This window comes from Dermacentor andersoni, chromosome 3 (assembly GCF_023375885.2).
Source record: "Dermacentor andersoni chromosome 3, qqDerAnde1_hic_scaffold, whole genome shotgun sequence".
Taxonomy (NCBI): Eukaryota; Metazoa; Arthropoda; class Arachnida; order Ixodida; family Ixodidae; genus Dermacentor; species Dermacentor andersoni.
In genome coordinates, this window is record NC_092816.1 from 16,062,112 (window position 1) to 16,083,406 (window position 21,295).

General features: G+C 48.3%; 1 protein-coding gene across 2 annotated transcripts in view; it reads right to left on the bottom strand.

The window, feature by feature from the left end:
• Positions 1 to 21,295, bottom strand: part of LOC126520583 (uncharacterized) — a 155,959-nt gene that overhangs the window by 100,452 nt on the left and 34,212 nt on the right. The window lies entirely within an intron of this gene.

Consider the following 21,295-nt stretch of genomic DNA (forward strand, 5'->3'; position numbering starts at 1 on the left):
GTCAACATACTAGGCTAAAGGCACAAGAAGATACCGTTCAGCTAATCCATAGGCTTCCTGCAGGAGCTCCACCAACGTCGTCCGTCACTCATTACAAGTGCTATAGTATCCGTAGAACTGAGATGGCAAGCACTTTGGCTCTTCTGAAGCAATTTTAAAACCGCTTTTAAAGCTAACAGCGCTGCTTCACCACATTCTTTGTTAGGGATTTGGTGGATTAGCGCGCGCATGTAGCCAAGCTACTGACGACTGCCTCGAATTCACCGCAGGAGCAACGGACGGAACGAAACGATCTCTCAGACACGCGAAGACCTGACTTGATGTGGAGCGGTCAGATTCCGCGCGCCCGTCATAAGTTCGCCTACGCCAGATAGCTTGTTTTTTTCTTCTGCGAGCTTCAAAAAAGTTCTCCCAGTGGCACATGGATGATCTCGACAAGAAGCGTTCCCAGAGAATTTAAAAGCGTCATAGTAAGCAGGATGGACCCCTCCGTCGCCGCCTAAATACTGCAAGACCCATGTGCCGTTACTAAAAATTCCACGCATGGCCACTGGCAGCGTGGCCTGGGACGTCAGAACCAGACACGATCGCGTGAACATCAGTGCGGCCCGCTGCCTCTTGGGTAGCGCGACGTGAAGCCTAGTCTGCACGACAAGCGTCTTGGACGCCCGAAGTTATGGACTCCGACTCAACGAAAACGGGGCCAAAGGCGACGAGGTGAACGGGCCTGGGCTCTAACTCGGCGGCGACATCTCACCATGGGAGCGATGGGTGTGAGGCTCGGCCTGGATCTGTGGCCAGCCCTTCTGTCCCGACAGGAACGACTTGAGCTTCTGCAGCGAGATGACGGGCGTCGCGCACGCCGACCCCGGAGCCTGGGACGCGCCCAGGCATGCCGGCGACTCCACGAACCCGCACGTGGCCAGTGCGGTCGCCGACCGGTCAAACGGCGCGCGTCGCTACACGGCTGATCCCGCTGCCGGCTGCTGCTGCTCTCGCTGCACTGGCCGCTCGGCAGAAGCGCCGATGCCAGGTTCCAAGGGAACGCCGCCCCGCGCGGCGCCGATGACGCAACCACGCGCCCCTCATTTTGCCCCTTTGTGTGCGCGGGCGGGCGCGCGTTGTTTGTGCCTTGTGCGTGTTTTGCTGCGAGACCCATTTGCATGCTCCCTCTCCCCAAATCGAAGGGGTTCCCCCGGCGCGCACGGAGTCACCCTTTCGCGAGGGCGCCTCTCAAAAACAAGCACACCGTGTGTGTGTGCTCTTGCTTGCGACGATCGATGCCCGCCCGTGCTCCCCACGCGCCCGGCGTCGTCATCACTGCTTTTGCTCTTGCTGCCGCAACGCGAGCAGCCAGCTTCAGGCACAGAGGCTGTGCCGACGCCGCTGCTGCTGCTGATGCTGCTGCTGATGCCGCGCCGCCACGATGAGAGCGTGCAGCCACCCCACCTCCCGAGGGTTGGGAAGACCCCGAATACCACGAAGCTGTACCGACGCGTCTCCCGTGCCGTGGCACTTCTGGCACGTGGCACGTGTCTGCGCATGGCGCACACAACAGGGGCATGCGGGAACCACGAACGAGTCTCTTGACGAAGTGGGCGCTGACGGTGCATCCCAGAAGACTATTCCTGAGAGGCCGGCTAGAAACTGTTCAGACATCTAGCCGCGGTCGCCTTTTGATGCTTACGCATGTCGAACAGAATAGTTGGGAGTACTTGGCGGCTGGTATTCGAGGAGGTGGGTAACGTGTGTTACGGAGTTGCAACCCGAACGTGTGCACTGCACATTTTTGTTGCAGCTGTGGACGCGTCAACCTTGACCATTTCCCCTTTATCTGGAACAGCACAAGCTGAGGAAGGAACAAGCGGCGAAGGCCCAAGAAGCGTCTGCTGTCTTGCTGCCGAGTGGGGTGTCAGGTGTCTAGCTGTTGTTACATGGACACATGGACCTGCCGTGATGTGGTTTGCGCACGTCCGAAGACAACAAGAGTGTTGAAAATCGTCAGGTATGCAACGCCTAGTCTGAAGAGGCAAGCACCTATAGGGGTTGAAGAGATAGGACGCCTAGCAGGCCATCGCGCAGTAAGCTAGCAGACGAGCGACGCTCTGCAGTCGAACCGGGGTAAAAGGCGCCGTCAAGCAATGGTCGCACATACAGTGAACGCGACTGCGCCGAAAAGCCTCAGTAAGGCGGCAGGCCAATGTTAAAGAGAGGCGTGATATTGCAAGGTATAGCAAGGCTGCGCAGGCGTCAGCAGCGAAGCGGGCGCTTCTGGTGAACGAGCGATGCAGAAGGCTCCGTAGTTCATACATGTAGCTAGTTGGGTTCGTGCTGCCGAGCGATAGCTGAGCTGCTGCGCTGGACCTGCATGGACGACTGTGTAGGTCCGACGAAGCGATTGAGAATTCAACGACGGGCACCAACGCCTATATTCATGAAAATCCAAACAGTGGAATATTGCTGTCATCGCGAAAAGAAAAGAGCAATGTTATGGGCTGATGTTTATATAAGGCTCCAAAAGCAGACAGAGTTGCCGTCTCGGACGCGCAGGTGTGGTGCGACGCTCTTTAGAAATTTTGAAATTTTGATTCGGACGAAGACGAAGTGTCTGCGATCCAGGACGCTATTTCTCTAGCTCAGCTGTTTTCTCTTGATTTTCTGCCAACATATTTGGAGAGCCGCCATGGTTCGTGGCGCGTATGCGAGTTGACGTCCCAGTGCCTCTGACGGGAATGGCGACTACAGCGGCGGCTGCGTCCAGGAAGCGGACCGGCCTCCAGAGCGACGCCGACAGCGCTGACACCAGCGTCTACTCGCTCAGCAGTGAGCACTTCTCCGATGACGCCTTCGAGCTTTGCGGAGCCGCAAGGCGAAACGAAGACACACCCCCAGGGCATCCATGTCTTCGAGCACGCCAACGGTAGGACCAACTCGAAATACCGCAGTCAGTACGATTCTATTTGTACCAGAACTCGCTACCGACAACCTTAGGCGGCTCAACAGAGTCTGTATCGGTGCAACTTCAAGCGGTGGCGCCAAATCAGGTCACAGACGTTACAGTCAACCCACGAAGAAATGTGTTGGCTATTGACGTCACACGTGAGACTGCGCTGAGAAATTTGACTAAAGTTACAGAGCTTGGTGACATAAAGCTCCGCTCGTACATCCCCCTGGACAATGGTTCCACTACTGGTGTCATCTACGACGTGGACGTCTCCATCTCCAGCGTTGACTTGCCGATTCTAGTGAAGCCTGCCGTTGATGGCGTCGCCATAACCCGTGTGTATCACCTCAGCAAATCCCGCTGTATGAAAATAATTTTGAAGGGCGAGACTCTGCCTTCGCACACCAAGGTGGGCCACTTTAGGCACCTTGTGCGACCATTCATCCCAAGGCCACTCCAATGCCGAAATTGCATGAGGCTGGGACACGTGAGCGCCGTGTGCGAGAACACGAGAGTTTGCTCACGCTGCAGGGAGCGCCACGCTGCAAACTCTTGTGCAGCCACGGTTCTCAAATGCACCAATCGCCTTAGGTCCCATGATGCTTCCTCGAGGAACGCCCCCAAAATGAAGAAGGAAAAGGCGATCTTGAAGCAGATGGCGAGAGACCGCTCGTCTCGTCGGGAAGGTGGTCCAGCCGTTAGAAAGTGACGCTCCCGACGCCGTCGGGCTTCAAAGAACGCTGATGCCTCTGTGAAGAGTACGCCCCATCCGACAACACCTCCTCCGCCGCGACCTAAGCCTGGCGTAATCCAATCTAAATCTGACAAGGTCATGGCGGAGAACAATACAACTTGGTCAACACTACTAAAGCAACAGCCAAAGCCAGAACAACAACGGAAGTCACAACCGAAGCCGCAGCCGATGCCACAGTCGATGCCACCGACACAGTCGGTGGCACAGTCGGTGGTACAGCTGATGCCACAGCCGGAGCCGGAGCCAAGTCAAGTGATACAGCTGCGCACCGCTGTAGAGTGCACAGCGCGGGTTCCTGAGAAATTGCCCGAAGAAGACTGGCAAGTGGTTATGATGCCCCCTGCGGTCTCCCATGAATACTTTTCCAATACTCTTGAATAACCTGCGCACTCCGTCAGCACGAAGTGCAATTCAAGTGCTGGAAGGTGGCTTCAACGTGCATCACCAGCTATGCGGAAGCACCAAGATTAGCTTCAGACAGCAGAATGACGGCAGCCTAACGTATCGGCGGAGCACTTGCTTGAATTCGACTGATTTCAAGGCGCTTTCCTGCGTGCACACGCAGTGTTCCTTCTATCCCGCTTTCCTCTTTCTCTTCCCCCATCCCCCAGTGTAGAGTAGCAAACCGGACGCTCGTCTGGTTGACCTCCCTGCCTTTCCTCGCTTTGCTCTCTCTCTCTCTCTCTTGAACCTGTGTACGCGCAATCCACCGAGCAACAAGGCTGCTGCGCGTGAATTACAAGACTCTTACCGGATGCGGGCGTCCACTTGACACCTTCTCAATACTTATGGCATCGTTCGTGGTTCTGTGAACGCATCTCGAGAACACGAAATCGACGCAGTGCTGCTCGTGCCGAACCGTTTCCTGCAGATGCGAAGAGCGTTTGCGCTAAATACGCGTTTGTTCGACGTTATCGGCGCGCGGGCGAGCGTCGGTCGACGCCTCGGAACGCGTTTGCCGCGTCCGGTTACGTTATTTGGCTTCGCCAGCGCGTGGAACCATCGGTCGAATTATAGACGCTGCTGTTCTCGCCAACGTGACGTAACGTGTGCGAGCGCTCACGCTACGTCGGACTATGTTTAGCCCTTAACTCCCTTGCGCGAGGGACATGCTAGCCTCAGCCGACAAAAGGCGGTGTACGTGCTCGAAGTGGTCGAAAACTAAACACATGCGATTGAATTGGCGTCCCTTGCTTTCTGGCATTTCCCCACTTCTCAACAGACACAGAAGATCGCGCGCCATACGGAACGCCGTGGGACCAAAAGAAAAATGTCCGTTTGTGTCGCACCGTTCGAATGAATACACGCGACATCCTTTGCCACCACAACGACGTTAGCACAAGCTTTTTCGGAAGAGGCCAATTGTGAGGCGAACAGGCCGTAAACATAGCTAACCTGAAACATTATTTCGTGCTTGCTTTTGGCGAACTACAGGGGCTTTTGGCGAACCTCGATGCCGGGTGCTCCGGTAACGTAGGTATCAGTGTTGTTTATCTCGATAGCATCTTTATTAGCACCCTTGAATGCTGCTCTTGTCCCTGGGTATATGTATAGTTCGGCAGTTTGCTGAGCAAGATGGTAATACTTCCCAATGAAGCCTATCAGGGACGTTCACGGTGTTACAGAAAGTTAAGTCGCAATCGCCAGTAAGAACTCCGTGCCCTTCCACTCTGTAAAGAAGAATTACCAGCGAAGCTGTGCATGTGGGCCCCTTATTGGGGAACTGCACCTCCGCCGCGGGTCGGCCCGGCATTGCACGATCTTCGGTATGGGCGCAGGTATGGGAAGTGCTTAACGCCTGCTTCACATCCTCCACGGGTCGGCCCGGCATTGCACTATTTTCAGGATTTTTTTGCCTACACACGGACACGATCTTGGGGGAACTAGCCCTTAACAGCTTCGCTGTAAAAATATGCTCCAGGTGATTATCGATTGAAGCGGATCCCTCGCACCGCGTGCATTTCAGGCGCACCCGGTAGCGTATCAGATGGACACGCCGGCGCGAGGCGACGCCGAAATCACGTGCGTCCAAAGCCCATGCAACGGGAGTGAAATTTATGGCTGGGCCTGCCTGCGCATACAATAATCGATTGTCTAATTACTTAACTGACACAAAAAGTGACGCGACTGAGCTCATAATCAGATAACTGCTCACTGCGCAGCTAAGGGCTCGGCAAAACAAGTGAGAAAGAAGGCATGCTGCACATTAAGGGTTCGGTATCTAAAAACAACGTATGCAGTATGCTCCATAACCCTTATTATAAAGAAGAAAAATATCTAACGGGATTGAACGTCCAGAAACTGCACATTTATGGGGACGCCGAGTTGGCGGACTCCGCAGTAATTTCGACATTCCGGATTTACTTAGCGTGCACTTAAATTTAAGTACACAAACGCTTTATTTTTTTTGCATTCCGCCTCCCACGGAATGTGGCAGCCACGGCCGGGAATCGAACTCACGACCTCGTGCTCAGCAGTTGACGCCATAACCACTGAGACATCCCTTTATATCCAATAATTCCGCAGGAACGTACGGGGATCCAATATAGAAATCCGCGTATGTTCCGTATATTGTATGAGATTATTGGGTTTGGGACTTACGAGGCATATGGGTTATTTCAATATGGTAGAGAACGGACTGTGCGCGTCCACGAAAAAGCGTCCATGGTATTCAAGAACGGGCTACGGTGCATGAGAGTAAATAAAAAAGATTCCTGCGCGAACTGACGACCATACCCCACGTATGTGTGTTCAGCAGGTATAATATCTTGTGCTCGTCTGATTCACGCAAGAATCTTCTTAGTTACCGTCCAGGCCATGCAGTCTGCGGTATGATATGTGGACGCCCCGTGCAAGCTCGAATGATGGAGAACCGACTGTAGACTGCGTGTGCGCCAAAAATAATGTGACTTCGAACCTATTTGCAGAAAAATGCGGATGGCCACTGAAACAAAAGTCTTCACAACCAGCCGAAACTGCAGCAGTTAGTTTGAAGACGACAACGTCATGGCATTCGCGTGCTTCGTCCAGCAACTTCAAGCAGCCGACAGAGTTACCCACAAAAATTTACTAGATGGAAGAGAGAGAGAAAGTTGTGTACTACTTGAAGAGGTTAGCCTAGCGACAGGATACTAGGGAGGGGGGGTGGGGGTGGGGGGCTCTGGCACTAGTGCCTACGGTATGTGCAAGCATATCGGTTTAGCCAGCGATGTCACATGGATTTGCCTAAAAGTCGCCCTCCTTGCATTAAACGGCTTTGACAGGGGTAGCACTTCGCTACAGACGAGTTGGCAGACGAGTTGCCTTCGTGTGTATAAAGAAAAAATTAATGGCTCGAGAATTTGGAAACTTAGAGTGCAATAAGCAAAGCCACAAGAACGTCTGAAGGCACAAAATACGAAGAAATTCTTGTACTACACCCGTCATTCCTGTGACCAGCTGAACGATTGCAGCGACTAAGTTCCCTCCGGTAATTTTTGTCGGAGGCTCTACGGCGTGACCCATGGTGAAGTTGACAATTAGGCGCACATTGTGGTACTGCTGTGGCCTCCGACTTCTGCCAAAATAATATGCTGGTGACAAGCATTTTTTTTTCTCACTGCATGCGGACGGACGGACGTGTCGAGAAGCAGAAGAGAACCACCATCGTAAAAACGCATGAATAGCCAGCGCAGCTGCTGGCCTTGCGTTTGGAAAGAATGCCCAGCGTACCAACATTTAAAAAAAAAAAATTATGGGGTTTTACGTGCCAAAACCACTTTCTGATTATGAGGCACGCCGTAGTGGAGGACTCCGGAAATTTCGACCACCTGGGGTTCTTTAACGTGCACCTAAATCTAAGTACACGGGTGTTTTCGCATTTCGCCTGCATCGAAATGCGGCCGCCCTGGCCGGGATTCGATCCCGCGACCTCGTGCTCAGCAGCCCAACACCATAGCCACTGAGCAACCACGGCGGGTCTACCAACATTTTAGACTTATACTTTAGCGATAGTAAGTTTGCTTGAGTGCATCTTGTAGTGAATGAATTGAAAGAACGTGTCTTCATCTGGCAGCCAATCGTCTGAAAGCTCCAAGAATCTCAAGGAATCTTAATTCTTCGCGTATTCACCACTCCTCCCTTCTCCCTTCCCCATTACACAGGAGTATGCGCCTGGCTCCACAGCAGCGCTTTAACAATGCCGTATCCGCATAACCCAGCTGAACGATTTATTTTCTTGGAGACCAGTTGCAGCTGTGCAGTCGAATAAAGTAAAAAAGACGACACGACCTACATCAATCCACTCTATACACGGAGCAGCTGTTCTATAGATACCATTGTGTTAAATCAGGGCGGGATTATACTCGAACTCGACACATATCTTCGCTGGTGTCTCATCATGCGGTGCCTCAAAGCTCATCCTGCACTTTGTTCGTGCCTTCCACAGGAAAAGTATTCTCTTGTCAGCTTGACATAACATCACCGTCATTAGCCGAATTTTGAGAGAATAAAAGAGATCAGACACCTACTGTTACCGCATCTTCCGAGGCACTGGGCTATCCTTACCAAATCCAGGGCAGCTTTGCGAAAACTGCACATGTGAGACACCAACTTGAATTTGCTTTTAAAGACAACGCATACTTACGCCACTTGGTATGTAAAACTATTCATCCCATAGCTTTTCAATGGTTTCCATTGCGCTGAGGCATATAGGGCAATGAAAGAGCGGACGCGGCAGCTCGTAAGGGCCGCCAACCACAGAAATACACGGAATATATTTTTCACAGAAACTGCGACGTCGACACTGGCAGAGCGGTATTTTCTCAAGGAGCGAAAGAAACTCTGTTTTTCCTCCCACGGACACGATTAATTGTTGTATTATATTGACCACGATCTTCCCTCAAGGCTTTGAAAACGACTGCCCCGGAAATTAGAAATATTCTACCATCAGATACGACAGAAGGTGACGTACACGCACAGTCGCCTCTGGTGCATTGGTCAAGCTCCTGTTACGACAACTGTGGCTCCGTGGAATCCAACGGACATGTTCTATTAGATGGGCACGTTGTACTAGATGAAAGAGCCATATACAGAACAAATATGGCACCAATCTGTCAAGGCCCTTAGACACTAAGACGCATATAAAGGCTCTGGCACTCTCCATCAATGCAACGTCAAGCTCTCGATTTCTTGTTTGATTACCTTCAATTAAAGGGCTTCATCTAAATAGTCTAGCTGTTATTCGGGCTATGCAAATCGTATAAAAAGCCAGCAGTGAAGTCAAGGCGACACATACATTTGGACAAGTAGAACTCAAAAACGAAATGAAGATATCAAGTGATGTTATCTTATTTTGGTTTTGTTTGTTCTTGCTTTCTTTTTTAACCCTTTTCTCCCCTTTTTCTTCTCTGTTTTCCCCGCTTTGTTCTGCCCTACACTTTCTAGGGCCTTTCTATTCTCTCCTCTCTCCCCCTGCTTTTCAGAGTAGCATGTAGAAGTGAATGCGCCGGCAAACCTCTCTGGTTTTAAATAAAGAGCTCTCTCTATTCATTCTGCAATGGGCAACTTCAACGTATTTCATAACATTTAATTTCAGTAAGAATTCAGGTGAGGTGTTGACTCAGTATGCCTACGGCTTGTTTCACAACTGAAAAGTCGGGATAACCACATGTACTCTTTGAACACGAAAAGCGATTGCACAGCACAGCCTTTTCACCAATGCGTTAATTTCTCTTCTACAGTACAACCCGCGTAAATTCTGGAGCATAAGCTAATGGTACAAAAATAGCAAATAATTAAACGTCGTGACGATTACGGTTCAGTAATTCTGAGTGACAGGTGCTGTTAAGCTTTGCAGAACATGCTTAAAACCGCGTTCCCTTTTCTTTCTTTTCCTTTTGCTGACCAACCTACTGATATATCAAATCTAATCAACTCTGGTCCTCTTTCCACGGACCCAGTCATTGTCAACCAATTACAACTTTTTAATATTGTACTACACCACATAACATTTTCAGCCCGCGGCCGGTGACGGAATTACTCCTCAATTTCTAAAACAGGCTGCTATCTATTGTTAAGTCCCTTCTTTCTTTTATTCAGTTTTTCTCAGTAATTGAAATTTGCAACATTGCCCTGCGATCGGATGGCGGGGAAAGTGATACTTATCCCTAAGTCAGGTGAATAAACCAATCCATTAAACTACAGGCCAGTCACTTTGACCGGTATCTCGTGTGAGCTTCTTAAACACATTTTGTTTACTTAAACAATTTCTGAATAAGGTAGTAAGACATAACCACTTTTGTGGAACTGAAAAACTTCTTTCCCAACAGTCACCATGGTTATAGAATGCATCATTTCTGCGAAACTTAATCACTCCTCTTTACTAACGACTTGCTTTAGACACTGACCGTGCTTCTGTTATCGACTGCGTTTTTCTTGACTTCCACATAGCTTTCGATACCGCTTCTCATCGTCCCCACTTTCAAAATTAAGCATGTTAAAGATTCACCCTAATTTGTAACTATGGATTAAATGTTTCTGATCCAACAAGACCCAGCATGTAACCACCAACTGTCATACCTCGCACACCTGTTCTGTAGCTTCGGTAGCTTCCGGTATACCACAAGGCTCTGTCCTCAGACATTTATTATTTCCTACTACATTAACGACCTCCCCAGCTTCGTTTCTTCAACAATCAAGCCAAAGGCCGATGATTGTGTCCTCTACTGCGTATAATTGATTCGCTTGATTGTACTCCACTTCAGTCTTATCTTGAGAGTACTACTTCTTGGTATTTTTTTTTTCTTCTTTTTCAGTTTTTATCATTCCTCTGGCGCATGCAATCGAATGTAGGAAAATGCAAAATAATGAGGATTCCTCGTAATGCTGCTCGCAACACTATGCCTCTTTATTCCATTAACACTTTTCAGTTGTCTTCTGCTGATTTCTGGTAACACGTTGGTGCCCATATCGGTAACAGTCTGTCACGGCATACGTATATTAACTTGGTGATTAACCGCATTCTTCCTTTTCTTTAGCGCAGTATTTTTTAAGCTCCTGTTTCCTTTAGACCTCTTCTTTATAAAACATTAGTTAGATGAAAACTCTCTACCACTACTTATATTTTCGACCATCACTCTTTTATACTAGTGTCCTCACTTGAAGCCTTCCAAAACCTTTCAGCTCGGTTAATTGTCGCCAACAGTCCTGGCACTTCCAGTATCACTGCAATAAAATCTTCTTCCCTGAACTTTCTTATAGACGAAAACTAGCCTCCCAATTGTGTCTGTTTTCATAAGTGCTCTTTCATCAGCCTTAAAGACATTTTCTCTCCTCCATGCTAAGTTTCCCCTCGTGTCAACGATCACTTAAAGGTTAAAGTGCCATTCTCCCAAAGAAACGTACTACTTCCCGAATACGTCCCGAATACGTCATATTAATGGAGTACGCTTTCCGCCTCCATCGCCAGCAACCCTGATCACACTTCATTAAATACTGCCATATTGAACACATTTCGAACTCCCACACCTCTCTGTAACGCCTCAATGGCATTGGGAGCAATTAAGTAAGTAAATAAATAAAAAAGCGTCTAGCTGATCGATTGGCCAACAATATTTTCTCAATTTTCATCAGTCCTTTAGCTGTCCAGTAGAATTGTATGTCTTATAAACGCTACCAAGAACAGAAAGCCACTTCTCGTAATCGCATATATAACACGAAAAAAAAGGCACTTTTCTGTCATTTCTGTTCTTGGGCAAGAAACTACGAGCATTCCATAGTCACGATTTTTTTTTTCTTTGCTTTCGTCATCTCCTCAAATTGAGTTTGGCAAAGAACTTAAAAATATATATTTAAATCAATATTTCCAGAAAGCTTTTATGCTTGTTTTTTTTTTCTAAAAATTATATGTAAGCTTAGATAAAATTTTAAACAGAAGATCAAGGCGAGACAGCGGGCCCATCCATTCGACAAACATGCGGGCAAAAAAAGAAAACGCATTGATAGCACGGATGATGAACTAAGTGCTAAAAAAATGACATGTCGGAGTGCATAGCAGGGACTGCTGATACTCATTGTCGCTGCACAGACCGAGCTTCATATTTAGCTCTGAGCTAGCTTTATAGCTCAGCATTCTCATTTTCTCATCCTTGATTCTATCTTCCGAAAAAAAAGCGACTAGCACCTTCGAAAACATCATTCGCCGCTACACTGCGCGTAAGCTTCGCTGGACTTGGCGCGTGCATTGCGGCGAAGAGTAGCTTTTCGTTGCACTCGCCATGGCGCGCAACACACTTCCCCAAGCGCTCTCGCCAGCGTCAACGCGAGGTCCGCGTCCTTCTCGAGCCTCGGAGCCGATGCAAGCACCGCCATCGCCCCCGGCGTCACCGCAATCTCTTTCGAGTCGCCGATGGGCTTCCGACAGCTCTCGTTATGCACGTAAACGAACAAGACATCGCGTCTTCGGCGCCGTGACCCCGCTGAAGATGACGTTTCTCGTCCAAGGGGCGATCGATGAAGGCTGTGCATTCGGGGCCTAGCTCTCGCGAAGCAAGCACGCACGGCGTCGGTGGCGGCTGAGCCGAATCAGACGGGCCCGACCTCGGCAGCAATAATGGCGCCGGCAGCAGACGACGCCCGGCAGCCCGCGACTGCATGCAGCGGCGCGCGCGGCCCGCGGGGCGCGAAAGAAAAGAGAAGGCGGCCCGACGCGTTCGCTTTATGTTGCCGCGGCTTTCTTTTTTCAAAGGGCTGCTCTCTTTGCCTACTTACTTGGGGAAGGCTGCTTGTCCATCATGGCGGCGCGCCGCCCTGCGCGCAGGCTCGCGCCAAGCTTAGACGTGGCGCCCCCGGGCGGCGAGATCCAGACACGCGGCGCAGGGCGGCGCGCAAACGAAAAGCGTTCCAACGCCGCCGCTGCGAAACTCGCGCGGATTTGAAGCGGGCCTTGCGCGTTGCCGCCGGCTCCCGAGGCGTCAAATTAGGGGCCCCTCCGCTGCGCCCGCCGCGGCGCGAGCTCGCAGGCTGACCATGAGCTATCGGCGTTGGGCGATACTGCCACTAGCGGCGCTGTAGCGTTAGGTGGGCGCTGCCCACACGGTCAATGGCGATCCTAGCACCTCTCCGCGTTGTCACCAAGTCTGAGCTGTGGATCTCGCACGGAGATGACGCCAACCTGTGCTTTGCAAGAAAGAGTAAATTAAACACCTAGAAAGTTCCCTCAGTTGCAAGCTGCCGAATGTTAATAGCACCTACGGCAAAGGTTAGCTAATTAGTAAGAACGCGCCAGTGCATGGCAGGCGACTAATTCATACAGTCGTTTTCTTGGATCGTCGCGTGTAGGTGACTTATTCAGCAAACAGTTTAATTTGACCGACGTAGTTTTGCAGCCAGTTAGGTGTTGAACCGTCTTTGCCTTGCTTAAAAGAATCGTTACGAACTCTCATTTCCGCGCAGCTGAGGCGAACATATTGATCGCTGCACATTTGCAGAATGTTTATAATGCAGGCGGGGCTGGATTAAGGAGAAGGCTGGCGGGGTTGCGGCCCCGGACTTCTCCTTTGACTGTATGCGATCACGGAAAACTCAACGCACAAATGGACAGATGAAGTCAACTGGCTCGGCTGTTTTGGCGAATGACAACAATGAAAGCGTGTTTATCAAGTTCGTCAGGGTACCTACACACGTCGCCAAAGCATTTGGCATGTTGCAAAGGGACACGGAAAAGGGATGAGGTTGAGAGTTTTTCCCCAGGAGCTCAGAAGTTTTGGGTCCTTTTATTCTGAATGTATGAAGTGTTCACAATGTCCCAAAGTAGAATATTGCAGGATCGAAGCAAGAGCTAGTCACAGATAATAGCACTATTACAACGCTCAATATTGGTAGCAGAGACCTGGCACAGGCGAATTTCATGACATACGACGTATCACCTGATGGCGAGCCCTTCTACAGAGATTTCGAAGATATTGCGCGAATTATAAATGTCATAGCCCGAAAGCATATATTAGTTCTGTTAAGCTTTCAACTTTCCTTATGAGTGAAGGCAGAGCGACCAAGACCGTATTGACAAATTTTGTTAATGATTACTTGGGAGAAAGGTAAACTTGAATTAAATCATATTCAACAGCAAGAACGGCATAGAAAATGTCATTTTGTGGCTCACAAATGGATTGTTAATCAAGCAATTGCTAGTGGAACATTTTTAGGAGGTTACACTAACTTTGTATAGAATCATAACGGTTAGGTTACGTTAAATGTTAAATTAAAACGAGTTGTCTTAAACCAGTTCCAGTTATGCCAATGCTGAGTACTCGTATATACAATTAAGACCCCTGCAGTGACGTGCTCACAGACACTAAAATTGTCAGAGCACAAGTCGGTACGCAACTAAAAAGACTTCCAGCTAAACATTTGAAACTGACTACGTTTCAAATCTCTACGTTCTGCGTTGAGCTGTGCTGTACTCTAAACCGAGAGAAAAATAGCTCTGAAAAGCGCTTCGCCATTCCGCGCGTAAGCAAAAGGTGAAGCCAACAAACGGAGGAAAAGAATAGATGTAAGTGAAAGACTCAAAACATGTCTTGGCAATAACGGCAGTCTGTTGTATTGTAGAAAGTGTTACATATTTTCAATATTATTACAAAGCGTAAAGTTCGAGCCTTCAAGTTACGTTGTGTAACAGGTTAGCGTCGAGATAGCCCGTCTTAATTTTAAAAGTTCGTTTTCCTGAATAATGAATGAATCAATGTGTGTTGTTTAATGGCGCAAGGGTCAGGTATGGCCAAAGAGCGCCATGCCAGTGTACGTGCGTTTGCAATGGAGCCATGAATTCTGAAAAGCGAGTGTGACATGGCTGTAAAGAGGCCTAAAAATAATCGCTGTAAAGTGCACAAAATTTACGTGTAATGAGAATATGGCAATGAATAATGATGTGGTGCGATGAACACGAAAAATGCATTGCGAAAGGATGATACGATATACAAAATATGTCAGATGCAAAAAATGGCGAGAAGCACTGCTGCCTAAACTGAGCCCTCCAAACACATGGGCCTGCAGGCATGTGCTGTACAGAACTACTGTCACCCGCCGTAGTTGCTCAGTGGCTATGGTGTTGGGCTGCTGAGCACGAAGTCGCGGGATCAAACCCCGGCCACGGCGGCCGCATTTCGATGGGGGCGAAATGCGAAAACACCCGTGAACTTAGATTTAAGTGCACGTTAAGGAACCGCAGGTCGTCGAAATTCCCGGGATCCTCCACAACAGCGTGCACGTAAAACCCCATAGTTTATTTTAATTTTTTTAGAACTATTGTCACAGCGGCATCCTCTGGGGGGAGGATGCGCTACGAACTTATTGGACATGTAGGACGACACTCAAGTAAACAAGGACTGCTTTGTTGTTAAAAGCGGTTGTTCACCAAGAAACATAATGGGATGGAGAGGGACATGGTAGCGGTATGCTAGAAGAAAATGATAGAGGAAAACTTTCTTTTCTATCTGTTTCGGCTTCCCGACACTCCACGTCCACTTGGAGTGTCGGGAAGCCTCTCCGCACATCTACCATAGGTTGGTGGTTCACCACTAGTCAGCAGAAAGCTGCGGGTGTCATATATGTGTCCTATTCTGAGACGGCATCATCGCGTTTTCGATGCGGAGGGCCAGAAACCTAAGTGAAGCTTATTATTTGTTTCAGCGTCCTACAAGCGTTGCCGGTGGATTCGCAGTTTCTTCTGCAAAAAAAAAAAACAGTTTCAGATCTGTGGTAGGGATAGCAACGGTAGGATTATTAGCTTGCGATGTAATTGAATTGGGCAATTGGTCTGCTAGCACATTACCCTCGATGCCTCTATGGCCAGGCACCCAGCTCATATCATGACTTATTGTTTAGATGCATAAACAGTGCACATCAGTCAATAGGGGTTGGTAATCGCAGGGTTTTTACGTTTTTGCCGCAACATTAAAGCTTTAACAACGCTTAAAGAATGGGTAAATATTGCAGCCTTTTGAAGTTTCAGTCTATAAATGTGTTTCACCCCCAATCGTAGTGCACAGGCCTCTTCCGTAAAGATGCTTGTTTCGGGCTGGAGTACATCGGATGCCGAGAAGGACGGACCGAGTGCCGCACAAGACACGTCAGCATGTGACTTTGATGCCTCCGTGTAAAATTCAGGGCACGAGCATTTTTACTTTAATTTTAAAAAGTGCATTGCAATGTGTGCATCTGGCGCATGTTTTGTGACTTCGATAATGGATGTGCCACAGTCTGCCAGCTGCCACTGCCACGGCGGTCGCAGTTTGGCTGGACGCTGTTCAAGTAGTGGAGTATCCAGTTCTTCACTGAGCTTTCTCACGCGCAGTGAAAAGGGCTGCTTTGCTGTGGGTTGGTTCTGAAAAAGTGTGGCACATATGGTATCGTTTATGCCGGAATAGGAAGGATGGTCATGGTTTGAATTTATTTTCAGGAAATATGTAAAACTGTTATGTGACCACTGAAGATGAGGCGACCACACATTTTCTTCAGCATAAAGGGTTTGGAGGAGGCTTTTCCTGAAAGCCCCGGTCGCTAGGCGGATTCCTAAATAGTGAACAGGATCCAACATCTTTAAAGCACTATGTGCAGCAGACTGATATAGTATCACGCCGAAGTCAAGATGTGAACCGACAAGGAACCTATACAAGTTCAAAAGGCATTTCCTGTCACCGCCCCATGTTGTACGCGTTAGAAGCTTTAATAAGTTCATTGTTTTCAGGCACTTAGCCTTCAAGTGTTTGACATACGGAATGAATGTGAGTTTGGAATCTACTATGATGCAGAGAAACTTGTGCTCGGCGCTTACAGGTAATGAGCTACCGGAGAGCTCAATAGCAGGGTCTGGTGCCATTCCTCTCTTATTGGTGAAAAGGACGCAAGTACGTTTCTGTGGGCTCAACTTAAAGCCGTTTTCATCAGCCCATTTTTCCACTTTATTTAAGGCATGCTGGACACGGTCGTTCGCAGATAGCAAGGTTGTACGAGTTAAGTCCAATTTGCACATCATCTACATATACAGAGTAAAACATTGTTCGTGGGACAGCGGTGCGCAAACAAGTCATTTTCACAATAAACGCTGTGCAGCTTAGTACACCGCCTTGCGGAATACCAGTTACCTGGGTGAAAGATCTCGACAAGGCATGTCCCACCCTTACACGAAAGGTACGGTTAGAGAGATAACTTTCGATATTAGTCAACATTAGACACCCATATCGGAAATGTCTCGAATATTACCGAAGCGCCATGTGATGTCATACGCTTTCTCCAAGTCAAACAATACGGAGAGAAAAAACTGTTTGTGTATGAAGGCATCCCTTATATTTGTCTCAATATGGACAAGGTGGCCTGTTGTCGACCTACCTCCTTGGAAGCAACACTGGTAAGGATCTAGTATTCCGTAGCTTTCTAGGAGATAGACTAGACGCCGGTTTATCATATTTTCAAATAGCTTACAGAGTCATCTTGTCAAAGCAATAGGTCTGTAGCTGTTAGGTAAGGACGGGTCCTTGCCTTGTTTAAGTATGGGAATTACTATCGCTTTTTCCAAGAAGATGGAATGTACCTAGCAGCCAACATGACATTAAAAAAAGAGAGAAGTGTTTTTTGGGTTTCAGGGTGCAGGTGTTTGATCATTTCATACATAATACGGTCACCACCTGGTGCCGAGCTCTTGCAACAAGTAAGAGCAGTTTTAAGTTCAGCTAAACTAAATGGGCCGTTGTTATCTTCATTTCATGCAGACTTCCTGTCAAGGCGCTATAGCTCTTCGCGTTCTTTGAACATCAGGAATGTTTGTGTGTAATGGGACGCACTTTATATATATTCAATATGTTCACCCAGACTATCTGCTTGGTCTTCGAAGCTACCTCCTCGGGTACTTACTAAGGGAAGGTGGTTCGACTCCCGGCCTTTTAATTTATTTACTTTATTCCAGACTTTCGTCCCATTCGTGTAAGAATTTACACGTGAGATGTACTCCTCCCAACTCCCTCTTTTAGCCCTTCGACGTGTTTTGCTACCCTGGGACTTTATTTGTTAAAAACTAATCAAGTTTTCGGCGGTTGGAGAGTCGGGAAGTCGTCCCCAAGGTTTGTTTTGATGTTTCCGTGCTTTTTTTACATTCTTCATTCCCCCACGGGATACGACGTTTATTCGTCAGTCCATTAGTTTGACGGATGCATTTTCTGGCAGCCTCAGTTTTAAAGTTTGTTATATACGCATTGAAATAGGCAATATCATCCCGGCTTAAATGTCTTAGTTCTCGGAAAAGTTCCCAGTTAGCTGAGTCAGCCTCCCATCGGGAAACGTGCGGCGATAATCCATGTTGTTTTGTTAAGCGTAACATAATCGGGAAGTGGTCGCTACCGACGGGATTCTCGAGAACCAATCACTACAGGTACGGCATTAGTGTACTCGACCGTATGCTTAAATCTATGGAGGAATATGTGTTATGGTGCCACGCTGTGGTACGTTGGCTGTTTCTTATTAAGTATACGTGATCCTGAGGAAAAGAAAAAGTTTTCAATTAAGCGACATCTCGCATCACAACGAGAGTCTCCTCGCAAAATATTATGTGCGTTTAAATCTCAGACAACTGAGATTTATGGCACCTGAAGTTCATTATGTCGTTTTGAAATTCGGTTTTATGAAGTAATTGGGAGGGATGTATATAGTGACTATAGCTTGTCAAACAACACCCCTCGGACAGCAACTACCTCTAGTTGCGTACGAAGTTTTAATTCCCGGCAGGCAACACTTCTGTCGACTATGATAGCCACACCACCGGGCGACGCAACAGCGTCGTCTCGGTCTTTACAAAAAATAGCACATTGTTGGAGGAAATTTCTTTGCATGGACTTTAATTGTGTCTCTTGAACACACAGCACCTTTGGATTACACTTATGTAGGAATTTTTTGATGTCACCGAGGTTGCGGAGGAGACCTCTGACATTCCAGTGTAATATTTGTGTATCCATGTTGAAGGTGATTTTGGTGCAGTGTGTTTAAGAGAGAAGAGTTAGCTCATAGAGCCCTCTCTGGGCGCCGTGATGCGAGGTTTGTCTTTTTTGGAGCGGTCGAGATATTCGCGCCTCTCTTTCGGCTCCAAGGGCGCCGTCTGAATGAGTGTTGTGTCCATCACCTCTTTCGAGGCGCTGGACACCCGCTCTTTCGACCGATTTGTTTGGCTAGAAGGCCTCGCCTCGGAACGCGAGCCGCTGGAAGCCACCAATCAGGAAGTCGATGTCCCATTCTTCTAGGACGGCAGAGCAGCGCTAGCTGCAGCCGCCAAGGGGGCGTATGGCGTCACCGCCGGCTCATTGTTTGCAGACAGGACAGCCACCTGAGGCAGTTGTGGCGTTGCCCCCTGACGCGCCACTTCGGCAAAACTGACTTTAGGTAAGTAGGACAACCGCCTGCGTGCTTCCTTGAATGGGATATTTTCTTCTACTTTGATTGTCACAGTTTCCTTTTTCTTTTTTCCATGATGGGCACGACCGCGAGTACACGGCGTGCTCCCCATCACAGTTCACACAGTGGAGAAAGTTTTCACACGATTCAGAGGAATGCTCATGAGCACTGCATGAGCAGATAGCCCGTCTTAATTTTAAATGTTCGTTTCCCTGAATAATCTCAGTCTCTAAATAGGAGCTCTTGCTACGCATTTGATCTCTTCACCCTTCTGTGAAGGTTTGACTGTTCCTTCGAGGGCAATCTAGTAATAACATACCCCCTCCCTCCCCCCTCCCACCTCAGGCGCTTTTATTTTTTCTTGCGCGAGTCAAAGTTCTTTCTTGTTCTGCCTTTCTTTTCATTTTCTTGTTAGTCTTGTCATTGCTTTTCTATCGCCTGAGCAAACACTCTGAACAGAGTAGCATATAAGCAGCGGTGTGCGCGCAGAACAGGAAATGAAAAGCGGGGGGGGGGGGGGGGGGGGGTGAGACACAAAAGAAAAGAAAAGAAAAAAAAAGGAACGCCGATATCGGCTCAGAAAGTTTCGTCATCCTCTGCTATATTCCTGATTCTATTGTCTTCCTGCTGCCTGGACAACTCTTGCCATCGACCAATTCGCTGTCATCTACGTTCCCGGACCCCCTTCTCTCAAAGTGCCATTGAAACGGCATACTGTACTTCTTTTTATTGTGCGCAATGTATCGTTTTTTTTTCCTTTCCAGAATCTTTCTAGCAGAGTCCGGTTGAAAAACGCAGCCTCAAACGATTAATTTCAGTAGAACATCGTACTATAAGGCGAAGAGTGTAACCGAGTCTATAAAGGGTCTATTGGGAGTTCCTTTATCCTTTCCAGCAACAGCAGGAAGGAACACGGCATGTACCGATGGTGACAATATATTTCTTTTCCCTTCGTGCGGCCAAGTCGTCTTCAGACGGGCGCTGGCCATCAGCTTAATTGACAGCAGCGACCAGCTCCCCGCTTCCACCCCTGAGGCGCCAATCAGCAGGATGAGCCCTTTGATGAATAATAGCCGAAGCGGAACGGATCGCATCGGCTCACCGTGCGCTTGGCCATGGGCGAGAGCGGTTGACCGCTGCAGTTCTTACTGACGGCTCCGACTGCATTCGAGCGTCAGGGACATGTACGTACTAACACAAAAGAAGGTTCGTTGCTTTAGCGAGTACGTGGAACTTCGAGATAAGTGTTTCTTCGCTTCCCGTAGCGGAATGGATGTTTGGATCAGAAAAGCTCAGTGGCCCAGGCGAAATGCAACAACGCTCATGTACTTAGAATCAGGTGCATGTTAAAGAATTCCGTGTGTCCAAACTTAATCCGGAGTCCCCAACTACGGCATCTCTCATAGCCTCAGTGTTTCTTTTGGGACGTTAAACCTCGTGAATCATTCCTTACGCTCTTGAAAGCTGCTTGGCTCAAAGCTGATGCCCTTACGTATAAGGATGTGTTTAAATTCTTGCAAAGCATGTTTCTTGGCCCTTTTTCATTTTTACAAACTAAAAAGCGCAATTTACACGCAAGAATTCTGATAAACTTTTTTGTTCTCCTCTATGGTGTCACAAGTTAACACCATGACGTGCAGTTAAACGGTGTACTTGTTTGAAATCCCGTACAGCACTAGTCCAGGCGCTTCACCAAATCGTTCTGCACGCATTATCGACTAGCCTATCGCTATTGAACCGCTAGGCAATATGTTTTGACCAACCAAAGACACCGGCTGTTTTGAGGGTCGTTTGTTTATGACCACTTTGCTCGCTGTAAAGATCCCTCCCCTGGCCAACCATCGTTTGAAACAGCCAAAGAACATTGACTTAGAGAATGAATGCGCCACTTTTAGAGTGAAGCTTGCATTGCGGATCTCGTGAAGCTCTAATCCGCAGCCAGAGCTTGTGGTCGTATCACGCACACTTATCCCTAGCTGACCACCATCCCGTTCGTCGATAAAGCATTATTATCCCCACAAGTCCCGGTGGTAGAGGCAAGGTTGGCGTCATGCCTCATATAAGGAGTTAGGAGTTAGCCTACACCTAGTATCAAGATTAAGACAAAGAAAACGAGCACTGATCAGGACACCACGCACGCAAGATGGCGATATTTGTGTGACAGACACTTCTCCATGTTGACA